General features: G+C 38.7%; 1 protein-coding gene across 2 annotated transcripts in view; it reads left to right on the top strand.

The window, feature by feature from the left end:
* The first annotated feature begins 595 nt into the window (after positions 1-595).
* Positions 596-13,999, top strand: part of LOC309629777 (uncharacterized protein) — a 212,711-nt gene continuing 199,307 nt past the window's right edge. Inside the window, exon 1 of one of the 2 annotated variants that reach the window (XR_014245212.1) lies at positions 596-4,790. The gene's annotated coding sequence lies outside the window, so the exon portion shown is untranslated. The other variant, XM_082394287.1, reaches the window with a different exon arrangement.

The raw sequence follows: 13,999 nt of genomic DNA, 5'->3' as shown, positions 1-13,999 counted from the left end.
TCACGGGACGCTGGCTGTGGCGGGCTGCACAGGCTCCCGGGAGGGGCGGTTTGGAGAGTGACCTGTGCTCGCACACAGGCTTCTTGGTGGCGGCAGCAGCAGCCTTAGCGTCTCACGCCCGTCTCTGGGATCCCCGCTGATAGCCGCGGCTGTGCCCGTCTCTGGAGCTCGTTTAGGCGGCGCTCTGAATCCCCTCTCCTCAGGCACCGCGAAACAGAGATAAGAAAAAGTCTCTTGCCTGTTCGGCAGCTCCAGACTTGCCCGGACTCCCTCCTGGCCAGCTGTGGCGCACTAACCCCTTCAGGCTGTGTTCACGCCGCCAACCCCAGTCCTCTCCCTGCGATCCGACCGAAGCCCGAGCCTCAGCTCCCAGCCCCCGCCCGCCCCGGCGGCTGAGCAGACAAGCCTCTCGGGCTGGTGAGTGCTGCTCGGCGCCGATCCTCTGCGCGGGAATCTCTCCGCTTTGCCCTCCACACCCCTGTGGCTGCGCTCTCCTCCGTGGCTCTGAAGCTTCCCCCCTCTGCCACCCGCAGTCTCTGCCCGCGAAGGGGCTTTCTAGTGCATGGAAACCTTTCCTCCTTCACAGCTCCCTCCCACCGGTGCAGGTCCCGTCCCTATTCTTTTGTCTCTGTTTTCTCTTTTTTCTTTTGCCCTACCCAGGTACGTGGGGAGTTTCTTGCCTTTTGGGAGGTCTGACGTCTTCTGCCAGCGTTCAGTGGGTGTTCTGTAGGAGCAGTTCCACGTGTAGATGTATTTCTGATGTATTTGTGAGGAGGAGGGTGATCTCCACGTCTTACTCTTCTGCCATCTTCTCCTCTGGGTTCAGTATATTCTTTTTATGTGTTGACTCTTAAGATGGTAATAGTCACCCCTAACTTTACTAATTTTGTAACTAGGTTTGTTGCTACTGCAGCTGATATGGGAGAGGGTTGGCAGGGCACCTCTGATTTTATTCCAGAAGAAATAGGAAAACTAGAGAACATTTTTACATTTCAAGTTTTTTTGTTTTTTGTTTTTTTTTCCATGATATGACTATGACAAAGAACACAGCTTGGATCAGTTTCAGCTTGGCTAGAGAATACACACTACACATATGCTCTTTGACTTTGGCAATGATACCTGTGATTTAAGGATTTTCCTTTTGGTTGGCAGATTTTTCTTGAAATGAATGTATCCTTGATGAAAATGAGATCTTAATGAAACCTTAATTCAGACACTGCAAAATCACACACATATTCTATGTATATAAAAATAAAAAAACTGAATAGAAATTTTCACTTTATACCAAATACTAACAGATACATTTCCCCAGATGGCTTGCTCAGTTCCAATTATCCATTTCAATAAAAAACACTTTTCTTTTTATATTTTCCTACTTGCAAAAATGTTTGTTTATTATAAAAAATATAAATTCTTTGGAAATGTAGCAGAAAGTTCTAGTCTGTGGTAATAATCACTTTAACATTTTAGTATATAATCTCCCAGATTTAGTTCTCTGTAGATATTACAATATTTATGTTATAATCCAAAGAAGCATGAACCACTGGATCTAAAATGTGCACTGCAAGGAACCTATGTGTTTCTGGCCCACAGTCGTGAAGCATTTTTGATCCAGTGGTTCATGCTATAAATGAGACATACTCATTGAGGGCAAGGGATGTACTTTTTCCTTTTTGTGTTTTGCATGTATATAAACATTTATAGTTTATTAACATATACTTTCAGCAGTAAAATATTACAAATTAATATAGTGTTAAATGAAATGATTACTTCAGAGTTTCATTTAACTTTGTGTTTATATCTTTTTCTGGAATGTTGTGAAGTTTTAACACTTATTCTTTTTCATGAGAAAATGATTAGCAGAATTTTGTGAAAACTAATTGTTAAATAATTATTTTTCTTGCCAACTGGGGAACATTTCTAAATTGGGAGCACTAATTTGTCTAGGATTCTTTGAACTATATTGTTTCTAAAGGAAAAATGGAAAAACTAGTGGTCATTTACTAGTGAGTTTTCTTAAGCAAGAAATTGTTAGCCCTTTTTCATTCTCATATTTTGCACTTCACTCTTTTTATTTGACAATAGTTTATGCCAATTCAAATGCTTTCTAATTTCTTGAGTTTGAGTTTACTTGTTTAAATTATCATCATTATTTAGAAGTTACCACAAGTGAAAATTCCCACTTTCCATTTTCTTTTCCAAGGTATGTGTGACTTACAGAAAATCTACTAAACCCATTTACACACACACACACACACACACACACACACACAGATATACATTTAGTCACAGATACTGGAAGCATATTTCAAGTTCAGGGTCAAGGCCTAAGAGTTTCAATTGATTAAACTTAATGAGGATAAGGCATTTGAGACACTTGAATAGAGAATGATATTCATAGTTCCAATGATTATATGATAATTATAAAAAGTGGACCCAATGACCTTTACTCTGTAAAATTCTCTAAATAAGGAAAAAAAATCAAGTTATTATCCTTATATGATATTGTTCTTTAAGATGACTCCTAAAATGGACTTTTCATAATAATTACCTTGGAAAACTTTTGAAATGTGATTCATCAATAGCTGTGGGCTAGATTTAAGGCTTGGATCAAGGTCAGGAATAAAATCACTTTGCTCAGCAAGAATATTACCTTTGTAACTGAAATCGGAAAAAACATACACTAAGTATTTTTACTTCATTTCTCTGGTGAGTGGGAGATTCTTTGTTTTTATTTCCTCCTATCTTTTTAAGAAAATGAAAAGGAAATATAGGCCCTTCTCCCTAGGACTGTATGGTCTAAATCAGAAATGTAAGAGGCAAAATTGACCTGTGTCTTTGAGTTTTGAAGAAACTGGATTTTGAAAAATGAAGTATGTTCCTTCTTTAGGGGACACTGTCATATGTAACTGTAAGTCTTTAATTATCTTAAATATCTGCTCAATTTATGAAAATGTCTTTATTAAGCTGATTACTTTGCAACAGTGAAGTCCAACTTTGTTGTGTTCTACTTGGCTTTGAAATGTCACAGCTGTGATGACCCTCTGCTCAGTAGTGGCAATGGTCCCTGGCATCCTTGAGGAATCTGGAGATCAGAGATGAGTACAATACAGAGTGTTTTATTGAAGTCTACCATGAAAAAAATGTGTGGTTTTTAAACTCAATAACCACATATACCAAGCCCTGTAATAGAGATGTTTCTTGCCTCTGTGGGACTTTCAGTCTGCAGAATTTCAAATTTGGGAATTAGGGTTTATGAGGGAAAAGAATCAGATGCTGTGAGGGAAAATAATGATATGTGTGGAGCTAGTGGGAGCTGGGGGTATTTTACGTTGGTTACAGGTGTTAGAGAAGAACTTTTTGAACAGGTATTACCATAGATTGGGGTCCTAGGAAACAGACTCTGAGATTTGAGGTCAAGAGGTTGATTGTGGAGTACTTTTGAGGATGACATGGTGAGGGATGAGAGAAGCAGAACTGAGCAGAGGTTGAACTGTGGTGCAGTTTCGACGGAGGCTTAGCCATTCCTATGGAGAGCTCGAGAGCTGAGGTGGTCCCTCCGAGCTGTCCCTGCCTTGAAGCAAGGGGGGCTGGCTTGGGCTTTCTACAATATCCACTGCCCCCATACACCTTCCCAGGCATTGGGATGGGCTGCCCCTCAAGAGAGATCATCTTGGGCAAGATTGCTCTTCTCAAATGAGGATAACGCCTGGTTAGAAACTCAGTCCCCGCCACTCCCAGCAACACAGGGGCAAGCACCTCAGTTCTAAAGAGGAATCAAGGCAGCACACCAGAGCATCCACTCTAGCTATAACTGATACCTGAAGAATGAGAAAGCCACGGCCAAATGAAAATGGAGGAGAAGTGCTTTCTAGACAGATAAAGCATCGTGGGTAAAGGCCCCGAATTGGCAAAAACCTCCAGCTATTGAAGTAACTAAGAGTGTCAGTGGGGCTACTGCTATTACTATATGGAGAATGGGTTTGGTAGGAATATGAATGAAAGTCAGGACATTGCTATGGTTCAAGGAAAATAAAATGGTGGCTTAGATATGATGGTAACAATAAATAGGAAGGAAGGCATGTATTTTCAAATTATATTTGAAAGTAGAATCAATAGAACTTGGTGATAGATTGGGTGGTGGTGGAGTGAGTGAGGAGGGCTCAAGGATATTTTCCACATTTCCGGCTTGAGCAGCTAAGTGAAAGGTGGTGCAGTTTACTAAGATGGAGGATATTGGGGAAGGAACAGGTTTCAGAAGACTATTATAAAAGAGTGATTTGACTGAGTTAATATAAATCAAAATACAACTAAATCACACTTCCTTTGGAACACTGTACAACCTGTGGCTCTCCTTCCCATGACTGAAACATTTCCTAAAAAACAGCAGAGTCATTACTGGGAACTACAAGAGAAACAACATTGCAGTGTAGAGTTTGTATCAATTCAGAAATGCCTGTCCTTTGACGTTTCATTGTATTCTGTAGCGCCTGTATTCTGTATTCTGTTGTTATATGATAACAACAACAAAGTTCCAGATGGTTCTGGGTACTCTGTATGGATGTCTTGGCACAGAGCCTCTCACTTTAGATATCCATCATGCAAAACATCCCTATTCATTCGATCACTTATTCAACTGTTATATATATATATATATATTTTTTTTTTGTACTTACAGTGTGCCAGAGACTATCCTAATGTGCTGGAAGACAGTTCTGAACATGGCAAAAAAGGTGCCTGAGCTCCTCAGGAAGCTTACAGTCTCAACAAGTGAAAAAGACAATAAACATGTGAGTAACAAACTAAATAAAATCATTTCAGATAGTGATTAATAGATAAAAATAAAAAAGGCAGTGTGGTGATGAGTTCTCAGTACGATGGGGGAGTGCAGTATTCGAGAGGGCAGATGCGGAAAGCTTCTTCCAGGAGGTGACAGGCAAGTTGAAAACTGAACCATAAGAAGGAGCCATTAGGTGAAGGTGCGGGCTATCTTTCATGGCAAAGGGAAGAGAAAATTCAGTTACCCGATGTGGAAGCGAGCTGGGCGTGTTTGAGAAGCAGAAGGAAGACCAGTTGTGCTGAAGCATAAGTGACATGGTGACTAGCAGGACATGAAGTGAGAGAAGTAATTTGGGAAGTGTTTGGGAAGCCATGGAAAGGATGTTGTCATTCAAAGAGCACTGCAAAGGCACTGTAAAGTTTAAGTAGCTCAGTGACCTGATCTGATTGCTATTTTCAAAAGATCACTTTGGCTGGTAAGGAGAATGGATTTTAAAGGGGACATGGGTGGAGAGGGAAGAAGCTCTTTAGGAGGACCTGGCAGTTGGCAGAAACAACATGAGTGTGACTTGGACTAAGGTGATAGTATTGGAGCTGGAGAGAAGAACGGTTCTAAACAGCTTTTGGAAGCAGATCGAATGGGTATTACTCCCAGGCGGGATCTGGAGGTGAGGGAAATGTCAATTTTTCACTTGAGCAGCAGGGGGAAGCTGGTAGAGTACAGCAAGAAATGGGAGTCTGTGGAAAGAACAGTTTTGCACAAAGAGACCAAATATTTTCATATAGAGAGGTCAAGGATGCTATTGGGCTTTGTCTGGAGATGAAGGAAAGAAGTTTGAGTCAAAACTGTAAGTCCAGGGGTCTTCGATGGATAGCTATTAATTAATACTATGACTGGCATCACCTCCAGAGAGAGAATAAAAAAAGAAAGAATAGGGCTCAGGGCCAAAGCCAGGGGGAGCCTGTCTTGTAGAGCTCTGGAAGAAAAGAGTCCAGAAAAGACCTATGCACACCCTTTGGTGTAGGTGTGTCACAGAATGACTTTTCATTACGTACTGAGCTCGATGGAAAACCAGAAGAGGGCACTGTCACAGAAACCTATAAGAAAAAAAAAAGTTTCAATCAAGAGAAGACAGTCAAAGGTATTGGTATCAGCTCCTACTGAACAATGAGGGCTGCCAATAAGAATGTCACTGGTAGGCTTGGTAACAGCAGTTCAGTGGAGGGGAGGGAACTGAAACCTGATTATGGAAGACTGAATGGGAGACAATAAACTGCAAACGCCAGTGAGCCACTCTTTTGATAAGTTGTATTTACTGAGAAAGTGAGCAGAGAAGGGCAGTGGTCGAGAAGGAAGGAATGAGGAGACCAGAAATGGGTTTTCTAAGAAAAAGACCTTAGCGAAGTTTGTATGCTCATGGACATACTCCAGCTGAAAGAGAACAAATGAAGATGCAGGAGAGAAGGGGATAATTTACGGAGTGATGTCCCCAAGAGGTGTATCGGGTGGAGAACCAGGGCTCAAGTGAAGAGAGCAGACTTCCATCTGAGCAGGGCCAGGATGTGTCTTCCAGACAAGGAATGCAAAGAATGTTCATACAGATGCAGAGAGACTGGCGGGTTTAGTGGTGAGAAGATGAAAGTGTTTCTGCTCTGTTGCATCCATGTTTTTCTCCCATGAACCGTGAGGCACTGAGAACGGCAGGGGTGATTGCAGAGGCAGGTGTGTTGGAAGTGTAGATCAGAGGAATACCCAAACAATAAATCTTGTGTACCTTTTGCAAGAAAGGTTATCACCAATTAACTGAATTTAGTAGAAATGGAAGTATGGAATGAGAGAAACCTGCAGGAGTGCCTAATGCTGATCATAAAGAGTAAACAATACTAACCACAGTAGTGAAGTTCCCTCAAGTATGATTGATACATTTCCATTGCTCTTAATAAGAAGTAACTATTTCTAATTGCTGAAAATTATGGACACATTCACTTAAGTTTAGTATGAGTTTCCTTTAAGTTTGTAAATTTAGTGGGAATATTTTCACTATTAGTTTTGTTGTGACCTTATTGAAACCAAGAAAATATTTCTTTAGGGAAGAGGGTTTTCAATTTAATGTGCCTTTTCTTCTCCATAAATAAGGAATGAACACCCCTTTCAGAGCCCGTGAAAGGTCACTTATAAAATATATATTTTAGGGCAATAAAACTCATATATTGATCTTGTACCTCTGCATCCTCAACTCATTTTCCTCTTTCAGCTTCATATGAAGATCACAAGGGGGGCACAACCTGCCTTTAGAAGTGCTTTTGAGAGCAGATTTTATCATGCTTGATATAATTCCTGTTCTAGAACCTAGTCTATCATCATGAGAACAGATCATTCTGATGTGGTATCTCGAGCATGGTTGTCACACCTTTCTGGATAACTCTGAGAAGTAGGAAGGAAGGTCAATTCTAGCTGAAAATAATCCTCTGTTCTGTTTTTAGTGATGTTGCTTGTTTATTTAATAGCTGATAAGCAGGAAACCAAACCTGGGTTTTGTGATAGAGGGAAAGAAATTACCTGCCCAAATTTCTACCACCCCCAAATATGTGTATTATGTACGCATGTAAGTATGTATGTATGTTTGCATGCATGTATTTCCCTTCCTCCTTGACATTGGTCTTCTAAGGATGACATTTTATTATGTAATATGATTGCTTTTCTCAAGATTAAGAGCATGCAGTGGTTCTGTTTTTTTGCATTTTTAACATTCTTAAATTACAGAAAATATCTTGAGGAGTATATCACTTTATCCAATGCACAGAAGAAAATGGGGAATGGGGTATCATTGAAATTAGATATTGTGGAAGTACGGATTTGGAACGACTTAGTACTTTTTACTTAGGTTCTAAATTATTTTTTGAGAGCTGAGTTATGATTTACAAGGTGATAGTAATGAAAGTTTAGCTTTAAATCTTTCTAATTTTCAAAACTCCGAAATCTGTAACCTTTGGAGAAAAACAGAGGCAAACACCTAAAAAGTTGAAACGGTACCTGGGTACATAGAGTAAAGCAAATATGACCAAAAATTTTAACGATCTGTAGACTGGAGCCAATTTGCAAAACATTTCTGAGTCTTCAGTGATCTTATTAAAATGCAGACTCACACACAGTGTGCTGTAATGATATGCATTTAAGCACCAACTTTGCTTTGCCTCCAAGTTTGTTATTCTCATCTGCAAAAGGATTTAAAATATAAAATTCTATTTTTTATTTAATATTTATTTTGTGCCTGGGTATTAGAATGTTTGTTATTGCTTAACACTTACATATATACACATATGTATATACACATGTTCAATGCATCATATGTATATACACATGTTAAATGCATATTCTTTGGAGATATGCTAAACTATAAGTCTAGGAAATAAGTATGTACCTATCATTAATGTATAGCTTCCACTGTATATTTATGATACATGATATTTTTCTTTGTTCTTTTAGGATGATTGATTTTTGTCTCTCTGTAGCTTTTATGGTTAGATTGAGTGATGATTTTCTCTCTCAGAGGTATCCGTGGAAACATTTCTAACTGCCCGAGGCAGTCATATGCCACAGCTGGCACCATATTTAAGCTACTTCCCCATGTAAGTGCATAATTTTGTTACCTGGTGAGAAACAGCAAAGAGCTACAAAAGGAAAATTTGCAAAAATAGTCCTATTTTCACTGAGCTAATGCTGCAGCTCTATCAATTAGGCCTTTCAAGGTAGATGAAAACATTTATTTGCAAATTAAATAACTTAGAAAATTTCATCAAGACTCGGCAAAACTCAGAATGCCATTTCCTATAAGATGCAGCCACATTTCTATTGGGTATAGATGAACAGATGCTCTCTGTGACATTTAGTGGCTCCCCAGGTATTGAAAACCTTTTAAGTCAAGGAAAGACAACACTCTTAACTAAGGGATGGTCAAAGAAGATAACAAATGGAACAAAAATACTAAAAATATGAAATAATTTAAAAAAAGATATATACTGAGAAAAAAAGAAGGTGGGAGAGATGATTAATTGGAATTGGTAAATGTTTTCATTTTATTTTTCAAGGTTTAGCTCTGATTTCCTTATTGCTAAACGATAAAGCTTCCTAATGAAGTAACAGGAATATTTGCTGTCTGGATTAGTATGATGTCAATAGTTTAAACCCAGGATGATGATTTAGTAAAAAACAAACAAACAAACAAAAAAAAACCCAAAAAACAGAAAACAGCCATCTGCTTCAAGTGACATTTTGGAAATTACCTAAAAAAGTCTATTTTTAAAGTTTTGTACTTTTGAAATTACTGCCTATTTCTTAACAACTCCCTCAAAATTCGTTTCTGTTCCAAAGAGAAGAAATACAAAAATATTTGCAGTCACACTGTGCCAAACCACTATCTAATGTGATATGCTCCCTGGCTTTCCCAATGCTGTCTTCTCCAGGGCACCTGAGGCCAGCTTCTAAACCTTTCCTGACCTTTCCAAACCTTCTACCTTCCCAATTTGGGGTCCCATTCATTAAATTCCCTACTTTCTACTTATTAATTTTTGTTTCTAATGTAAAATGATACCCTCATCCAATGGATATTTATCTCCTTGAAAAAAAAACACAGTTCAAGGCATCAGTAGACATGTTTGTCCCTATGGGAGGGAATGATTTGCTGCTTCTTTTCCCCTCCATCCTTACCAAATTACACTGGGTTGAAATCTGCTACTTTCACTCGTGCAGCTTGACCCTACATCTCTCGACAGAGAATTGAACTGTCAGCCTTTGAAATAACAGAATATTTTAGGTGGTGAGGTTTTATTTTTTTCTTCTAGGAGGATCATACTGAAAAACATACCACTTTATATGGAGAGACAAACCCCAAATTCTAATAGAATAGTAAGAACAGTGCCTCTTTCAAAATCGCATTTATGAATAAAGTGAATAGTTCATGTAATTCATTTGAGGGAAAAGTTTCTTTCAAGAACACTAATAGACAACAAGATAATTAAGCTTTGGGGGAGTGGAAGATTGAGAGAAATAGGGCTGTTTTGATTCTGGGTAGATAGTGAAAGAAAATTTCTCATAAAAATGTAAAAATATGGTTATTTTTATTAGATAAGAAAATAAGAGACTGGGCTGGAGGTCAATGAGTAACGTTACTTTTAGGAAATGTTAATTTTTACTCTGAGTTCTGGAAAAAGACCAGAAATAATAGTTAGCTTGCTACAAATATCTTCCAGATTTTCTCATATTCGTACGTATATAATGTACGAATACGGACTAGCCAGGTCATCTCTCAGCTGGTGGTTGAGGTAGTTTGTCCAGCTGGGCCAGCTGTTTGACAGGCTAAAAATAGAAAGACTAGAAGAGTCAATTTTAAGGGACAAAGGACTTAATGATAGTTAATAGGAATTCAAGGTAATGCCAACTCTTCAGATATTCAGAGAGGGCCAACAAATAGTACAATCAATGCCAAGTTTGAACAGCAGATTCAATCCAGGCACAAGCTAAGCATCTGTGGTTCTCTGCTGGTTGATCATGTCAAGAAAAGTTGAACAAAGTTTTAGGGATTTGGCTTTCATGGAGCTCAAAACTAACCTAATGAAGGAAACCATGTTTAATAAAAATAATACAAAATTATGAATGCAAAATTAGACCCAGGGCCTTAGAATGGGCTCATGGAGGTGAGGAAGCTGAAGCTTAAATTTCAGAAACTCATCTTAAATCCATCTGAGTCCAGAATGATGCCCTTGTCAGCTTTAAAGGCAGGTCATTCCAGAGGGAGTAAGAGCCGCTGTAGAAACGAGTCAAGGAATTGACTTCATGATGGATCAGTAGTTCTCAGCCAGAACTGAATGTTAGAGTCAGCTGGGGGACTTTCAAATAAAACATGCCTGGGCTCCAGATTTCCACCCAAGTAATCTGGGTTGGTGCCAAGTCATTGGTATTATTTAGACCCTCTCCTCCACGTAGTTGTAAAATGCAGCCAAGGCTGAAATCTACTGATAGTTCATCATAATGGTGGTGAAGATGATTTTGTTGTTGTCACGTATGGAACATCTAACTTGCGTGAGAAGATACAGTATCAAACACTTGACAGGCATTATCTTCTTAGTATTCATGACCCCCAGAGGTACATTTGTCATCAGCATTCTAACATGAGGATTCTGAGGCTCAAGGAAGTGGCTTGGGTCATACAGCAAAAGTGAGATCTAAATGCAGGAGCCAGGATCTCAACTCTAGTCTGGCCAGTTTTCAGGCTCTTTTTATTGCTCTATATTTCTACCTCCTTAGACAATAACATCTCTGAGAGGGCCAGAGAGAGCTCAAGACCTCGTAGATTGAGCCAGGGAGTGACTGACTGCCAGTAGGGGATTTTGTACAGACTGCCTGCCTGCCTGCCTGCCAAAGAATTCTTGGAAACCCAGGAATACTCCCACAGGCCCATGGAGCAGAGGTGACTATTAACTACTTCTGGATCTCAAAGGTGTTATGTGGAGGCTGAAGTTATCCTTTTTTTGGGTCCTTATTCTTACCCTCCCAGCCCCAGCAATGAGGGTTAAATTCACCGTCAGAAACAACGGCACAACAAGCCTTTCTCACCCCTTTTCTCCTCATTCACTGGGTCCCTTTTGTTGCTCACAGAGGGTTCCTTGCTTCCTGGCTCTATATCGCTGCTCCTGTCTACAGATAACTTTTTAAAAATTTTCTACATTACTACCTTCCATGACCCTCCGTTTCTCTCTCTGCTTCAACTGTAGGCTAATGAAGTGTGTTTGTATATACCTTGTACATACATGGATACACACCTAACTTCCCTCCCAAAATTCCTGGCTTAAAGTCTTGAGCTTTGTTATTCAGCTACTCAGGTGAAGGGCCTGAAGCTGCTCTCAATTTCTTATAGCACTTAATTTTAAAATTACTTGCTCCTGTTTTGGTAATTCTTTTTTCCCTGATAACTGGACAGTTCCATATCCTAGGAGCTGTATGAGTCCGTACCGGGCCAGGGGCAATTTGAGAAGCATCATAACTGCATTTAAGATCACCTGCAGCTACTGTCCATTCATCTGTGTCCCTAGAGCAAGTTTATGCACCATATTTTCCCCATCTAGCTGTTTATGGCTCCAAAATCAGCCAGGATCCCCACTGACCAATAAAATTCATGATGTCCATCCAAGCTTCCTAACTTGCCTGACCATGGGAGATTTTCCATGCTGGAAGTTACTTGGTGACTTGCGCTGGTTCTCCAAGAATAAATAGGCAGGAGAGATGCAGAGGAAGGGGTATGGGAGGTAGAGTCAGAGTCCTGGATTCAGATGTGCCTCTACTGCTTTCTAGTTATGGGGTCTTGGGCAAGTTATTTGCTCTGTCAACTCCTATATAAAATGGAAATAGAATGCCTATCTGATGAAATTTTTAAATGTGGTAATGTGAAAAACTCCTTTGAATCATGATTGATACATGGGGATGTCTAATATATTTTCAAATCTTATTTTAAAATAAAGTTGTTTCCCTTTTTCAAGAAAGATGTCTGCTGTTATAAATTTTTCACAGAAGTCCCCTTTCCTAGGATATCATTTTTAAAAAGTTTACTGACCCTGGTTATACTTCTCTTGTGATTCCAATAAGCTGTCAAAAAAAGAAAAGCAGTGCCCATTTTTTGAGGGATGAAGTATAGATTTAGAGATTCCAGATATTACTAAATTTTGCCACTTCTTGCCTGCTGATTTGAGTTCCAAATAATATGTAAATCAAGAGAAATCATTAGAAATATTTCAAATTCTCCTTTCTTGTTAGTGTAGCTGTGTAACATGCGTTCAAGTCAGTACTGATTTATGCATGGTACCGAATTTCTCCTTTTTGTACTGAAAATGTGCCTTTATCGCTTTCAGGTAATTGATTAGATTAAATGACAAAATCTTTTATGATGTATATGGAGCAGAAATTAAAAATATCTGATACTTTGTATCAGATATATATATTTTAGGAAAAGACAAAAGGGAAAGTAATCTACGTATTACATATTCATTCATTCATTAGATCAGCAAACTGTTACTGATTTCCTACTCTGTGCCAGGAAATGTTCTAGGTGCTACAGATATAGCTATGAACAAATCAGGCAGAAATCCCTGCTCTCATCTAACATACCACAAACAATTAAAAGGATAAAACATGAAGATGGATTTTTTTCCCTTATTTATATTGTATACTTACTATGACCAGTTAGCATGTATTTGTTCTTTTTGTTTTATAACATGCTTTCACCTAATAATTTATCTAATTAAATAGTCTTAGTAAGTTTGTGAGGGCATGCTTGTACTTCATCTATTCTATATATGAGAAAAGGCCAGATTGGAGGTAGCCTAAGTTCTCACAACAACACCAGTGTTAGAGTTGACCATGGATTTCAGATCCTGTGACTTACGGTGACACACATTCTGCTGCTTCTACAATCCTTATTTTAATATTCTTTCTTCTCCTATGATTTAACACTAAATACCATTGCCAGAAAGAATGATAGAGATCTATTTTCTTCTTGCTTTGCCACACTACAAGTGCAAAAAGTGCAATTATATCCATCCCAATTGATGGTATAGGAAAATCTAAGCATTTTAGAAGAGGAATAAAACAAAATTAGTTGTATTAATCAAACAGCCTTACACATCTGGCAGTAGCTTACATCTGATATGGATTAATTTTTAAATTTTGTTCTGGCTTTTTAGTGGTACAGAGACCACAAGAATGTTGTGTTAACTACACAGGCAGTTTAAGCTAAGTTTCAACTTTGGCTTTTATTTTTCTGTGCTTGTTAGCTTTACTCTTAGCATGATGTAGCCGTTTGACTATTCCTCATATGTAGCCTCAATGGTCTCCTTCATTGTTAGTTAACACTGAATGAGTATCTACAGGTAGATAGATGATCCCTCAAGAAGGTGACAATGTGGTAATAATTTAGAGTATCTTTGGACATGGCTTTGGAAACCAGAACCATCTGGTAAAAAATCTACATTAAAGCCTTTCTCTTCTGCCTGATAATCCTTTATGAACTATTTCATAGATGCATTTTGGTGGAGAATTTGTGGATTGAGGGGAAAGCACATTTTTATCTGTAGGACAATAACGTTCAGCTTCATCATCAGGAGCAATTGCTGAGCAGCTAAAACAGATTCTTTGCATTACTGTGAATAAATAAATGTTGATAGTATAATA

The sequence above is a fragment of the Balaenoptera borealis genome (genome assembly GCF_965194805.1).
Source record: "Balaenoptera borealis genome assembly, chromosome: 5".
Lineage (NCBI taxonomy): Eukaryota > Metazoa > Chordata > Mammalia > Artiodactyla > Balaenopteridae > Balaenoptera > Balaenoptera borealis.
The sequence above is the reverse complement of the archived record's forward strand: the minus strand, read 5'-3'. Positions and strand labels throughout refer to the sequence as shown.